Below are 5,800 nucleotides of genomic sequence, written 5' to 3'. Positions count from 1 at the left end.
CCCTTGCCACATTGCTTCACCTCTATCAGAATTTATACCAGCAGCAAGATTTAGAATAGATTTGCTAATACATACTATGTCTACAGGGTGAAAATTGCACAGACATCAGGGCCACTTCCACATGAGCATTGACATTTTTTCCCTGAGAACAAGAAGCAGCAGCACACTTTGTGCCTCTGCTGCTTGATCCCAGGGAACACCTATGCCACATGCCCTCTGGCATGTGGCAGGTTACCCCACATGGGGTAGGGCAGGCTGGGGCCAGCACTGGGCTAGCCCCAGCAGCATTACCTGGAGTACTGAGAGCCTCCCAGTGGTGATCCTGCCACTTGAAGCCTGGCCAGCAGCTGGAATGTGACTCTGGCCAGCCAGGCTCCATTTTACGTCGTGTGTGGCACCCCTGCATACACCACTGTCCTTTTTTTTTTCTTTTTCTGCAGGTTTTTTTGACCCCAGGATCTCTCAGGGTCAAAAAAACCTGGAGCAGCACAGAGAACAGCTGAATGTGTGGTATGTGGTGCCACAGATGTCAAGGCTAAGATGAGCAGTAGCTGCCTTACACACATGATGGTTTATGTTTTGAGCCAGCTAGTTAGCTTGGTCACAGAACTGTACTTTCCAAGATTCCTGGGGCACTTCTGCTGAATTTCACTCAAACCCTACCAACCTTTATGAGACTTGAAAGTTAGCATGGAAGCCTTTAATCTGAATGTGTATCCTTAAAGCAAAACCATACTCTGGCAGACAATTTTTTTTCTTTTTTCTTTCCTTTTAAATGAGTGAAAGGGGGCTCTAATATAAAATGATATACGAAAATAGAAGAATCATAGTGAGGAAAGGAAGGAAACATCCCTTTCTCTTATATTCAGAAGGAGCCTTTCTATTACTATAAAACACTGATTACATCAGAATCTATTTAGTTATTGTACCCCTTTTTAATAAGGATCAATCATTTCATATTGTCTTATTACTAACATTAATGGCTAAATGACTGATTAAACCTCTACCACATTGGTTAATTTTTCATCCTACTAATGGTTGAATGATATTTGCTTAGTAATATTGCATTGTCTATGCAGCTATTGCCCCGTGGCTTCAGAACATTGGCAAAAAATAAGGCATTGTGAAACACCAAGATGCTTAATGAAACTGGTTCAAACAGTAAATTTAAACTCAGCTCAGCACTATTTCAAATATGCTTAGCTGGCTCTTATAGTATAATAAATAAGTGCAAATATAAGCAAGGGGAATATGTTTGTTTAAATAGCTGTATTAATTTTACTCATGTATTCATTTGTCAGTTACTATAGTGATACTTTGGGTTATTTTCTTCATTAACATTATTGTTCTTTCATTTTTGTCAGATGAGTTTCCCCACATTGTTTCTGATAATATTGAAGGGCAAAATAATGTTTTTGATCGTGATCTAAAGTTATTCAAAATAAAGCAAAATGAAGTCAATTTTCTGGTATGCTGCAATAGGAACAGAGTTTATGGAGGCATACAATTACAAACTGCTGCTCATTGATTTATGATTTATTGGACTTTTTATTGAATTCCATGCTTCTATTATGTATTGCTTTTATTTACATAACCAACATTCTGATTAATTTTGGGAGTAAATATTAAGTAGCCTATTTCCACAAAACTAGAATCAGCAGAATTGCCAATAACATGCGCCTGGTGACTCCTAAGTTACTATAATGCTTTTTGAAATAATGACATATTGAGCATCCATGTGTCTTTATTATACCAAAGTAATTCTACCTCATTCAATAGGGATGCCTAAGATATACTGGAATGGAGAGAATGGAATGTACTCATGTCATTGTACCAGGCCCTGGTCCAACCCCATCTGGAATACTATGTAGAGGTCACCTGTGTTCAGAAACAAAGAAATCAAACTGGAATGATCCAAAGAAATGGTGAGCCTTTCCTACAAGGGAAAGTAAAACAAAACAGGCTGACTTTTTTAGACCAGTAAAACAAAGGCCGAGAATGGAAATGAATAGTACCTATAATGGAAAGGAAAAGAGCTAATTAAGCTAAAAGGCGATGTTAAAAGGGGGAATAAGTGTGAACTACCCATGATAAATTTAAGATGGAAGAAAATAATCCTTATGGGTGTAGAAGACTAGAAGACTGAATCAGTGACTTTGTTCAGAGGCCTCTGCCAGGCACTCAGTGTACTTCTGTTCCCCGTAAGCATGTGCCAACAAAGCCTGCTTGAAGTAAGACTGCAATGAAGATTTCTTCCACTTGGATACACACTCTGGCTCTTGTTGCATGAGCTCATGATATCATCTGCAGAACAGTGTGGTTTTGGAATAGACTTCAAGTAGGGCTAGCCAGGGGCAAAATCCCTACTTGCATTTAAAATGGAACTTAATCAGTACAAGGGATTATGCTACATGGTGCCTGTGATAGCATACAATGGGACCTGTTGACACTATTGTCCCTTCCAATTCTATATTTCTAATTCAAAAATAGATCTTGATCAGAAGAGGTTATATTACATGGTGCCTGCAATAGCAAAGGACTGGAATGAGGTACCTTAGATGTCCTGTTTGTTCCTGCTTCCAGTGTAACAGTGTAACAGTATTTCACTGTTGCATTCTAATGCAGGCTAGCCAAACCACCAAGGTAAATAAAGAAAATTAAAGCAAGGAAATAAAAGTTGATAGGTCATTGTAAAATGTCACCGAGGTTGTGAAAATAATTTATTAAAATACGGCAAATTCTGGATTTAAAATATACAGCCCACTAATTGGACGTTCCAATTCCATCCTGTATAAACAGGCATTATAATAGTAATCCATAACCGAATACTTGAAAAGTAGCCTTTATATCAGATATAAATAAATATTGTCTACTATTACTGACACCCCTATAAAACAAGTAGAAATGAATATGTACTGATTGTCAGGCCAAATTAGGCTTATGATGGAATTAGAGTTTCTACATAAGTGACAATGTTGTTTAGCTGCAATTTCTGATTTGCCATATGAAAATATAGTTTGGCATAATCATATGACACTGCCTGGCCTTCCATTCAAAACATACTTATCTCAATTGCCAAAAGACTGGCAGAGCTGGAATATTTATGTCATAGGGAGTCTAGTATTGTGAGAGATAAATTGACCTCACAACTTACTTACAAATTAGCGTCTCAGTAGTACGTTGTTGAGAGGTGTTCTGTTAGATTTCCCATTGATGATGCAGAGGAAAGGGCTGTAACTACCTAACAACAGAAATATTTGTTTATTTAACAAGTTCTAATTATATCTGACACGTCACATTTGAATTATTTTTCTTTCTCTACAACAAAAATAAATGATTTTTAAATGTCCATGACACTTAGTAAATCTTTTTTTTTAAAATAAAATCTTCTATGAGGATAAATAAAATGGATTTTAGCAAGCATTACAAAATAACAAATTTAGGTCTGATGCAAGAGATACAAATCTATTACAGTCAATTAAATAGTTGTCATGTATACTAGAGTGGAGTTTGGCCAAATTAATGTTATTGAAAGATGTCTTTTTCCAGACTAGATTTTCCAGGAGCAAAGAGTCTTATGTTTTATGGGGTTCATAAAATATACATCTATGTTGCACATGAAAGGCATGTGACCCATGGGGTAATCTGACTTATTAGATACCAAGAGAAATAGGAAGTGGGGCACCTGTTACAGTTGATTTTGTATTACAATTTCCATTAGAAATCATAATTTTCAGGGTTGGCAATAAACCATAATTTTCTTCAAGTTACATAGAAGGAGCAACATGGCAACAATACAGTTTTTTTCTTGTCTTCTAATCACACATCCTGAAAAACGGCAGTCACATATCATAATTATTTTATTTTGATGATTTATTGGAAATGGGATTCAATGAAACTTCACTTCAATCCCTTGTTCTATCTTTTTATTCATGGTTTGATAGGTTTTACAGGAATCCCCCCTTGTTAAATATCTGAGAAGTTTCTTTACCCATACTTCTGACCTCTGGAACAACAAGGATGTGTTTGTACCCAGATAACCCATCCTATGTTTTATGCGGCAGGTTCCAGACTCCATGTGATTTTTTTTTTAGAAATGTAGTCAGTGGTGTATAAAAATCCAGCCACATAGGTATTTTATACCCTGTAATTATGGTCTTACTTTCTATATATTGAATTCTAAGAGTTCTGGGAATCATATTGAGTGGTTTGGCTATTAAGGAAGAATAGAGAATGAAACAGGATTCTGTGTGAAATTACCTGCAAATGTCTATTTGGTTGTATATTTACATAAGTTAGTTAATGTAACCACATTTTAGTACAGGTAACAATGGCTTCTTCATGAGAAGCTGACTGAGCAGTCATTTAGTACTTGCATACCCAAGTACTAAATGACTGCATAGTAATTGGTTTATTACACAGTAGCCTCTCTGCATGGCTTCCTGGTGATGCTGATTGTGCAGTAGCATAGCGTCATGGTTCATGCTCTGAGACACTACTGCACAGTAGTAACAAGCTGCTGCACAGTAGTTATGAGCTACTGTGCAGAAAGCATCTCGTGTAAATGTGGCCAGTGTGAATAAGTAGTGTTTACGGGCTCAGGTTTAAGCAGCTTAGTTCCCAGCCCTTGGAATGCATGCAAGTGCTCATTAGATTAGGTTAACTCAATTTAAGTCAGGTTAACCCACGCCCATCTAGAATTAGTTCTTGTCAGATGAGAACTAGCTTTAGATTGGCCGCGCCATTTTTAGGGTGACCTAAGCCCTCTTAACGTTTGCTAACCTGGGTATTTAAATACCCTGAGCTTGATTAGGGTGATCTAAATATAATGCTTATACCTACCTTAAGATTTGTGGTGCTGGTTAAATTTAAACACAAATAGGAACGTAAGTGTACATTCCAATAAATGGTAGCATGAATACTGGATTTACAATCTTTTTTAGTTTGTTAATTATTTGTTTTTCAAAACTTCTAGTGGGAAAATAGGGATCAACAAGAGCCACTTCCACATAGTGATCCCTGATGGCCAAGAGCTCCCAAATCAACAAAAATGCCTAAGCATGCAAAGATAAAATGTGGGCACTGTTTTTGTTATACTAAAGAAGAAGTAAGAATATGGCAAATTTAATTAACATAGATTTTGCACCTTTTAGCCTATCTAAATCCAAGATATATAGCATAAGTTTTCATAAGCCTGACTTCACTCTGCTTTGATGAAACCAGGCATACTTTCTCTAGTGTTGCTATCAGATAGCATGGACACTCACTTTTGATATATTAGACAGGACACTCATTTTTTCTAGTTCAGACAAGGAACTTAAACCTGTATTTCTAACATCTGAAATAATGTTTTGTCATGTGCATCTTTTGCAGTTTGTTGGAAGTGAGCAGGGAAGGAAGGAGGCTTCTAAAATATCACTTGTGAAAAATGGGATATTTTTATCTTGCAAAATACTTGTAGGATAGAAAAATATTTTAACGCCCAGCTGTAATGGTTACCTTGACTCTATTATTAAAGTCAGTGTATATGTTCATGTAAGTAAGGGCTGTAATACTGGGATCTTGGGTATGTTTTATAGCAGGCATATATGTTAAGTTTAGTTGTTAAAGTCAATGTAGGGGAAAAAATGAGTTGTATCTTAAAAATTAAACCCCCCCCCTTTTTTTTTACTGTTTTCTTGAAACTATTTTTCTATTTCAATATTTCTGTAGAAAAACTTTCCTGAACGAAGGTCATATGTGCACATATATGGACCAAGATAAATAATCAATGGCAGAAAAAGATTCTTTCTTGGAAATA

The sequence above is a fragment of the Crocodylus porosus genome, unplaced genomic scaffold, assembly GCF_001723895.1.
Source record: "Crocodylus porosus isolate Cpor-Errol unplaced genomic scaffold, CroPor_comp1, whole genome shotgun sequence".
NCBI lineage: Eukaryota > Metazoa > Chordata > Crocodylia > Crocodylidae > Crocodylus > Crocodylus porosus.
Note: the sequence above shows the minus strand (reverse complement) of the source record.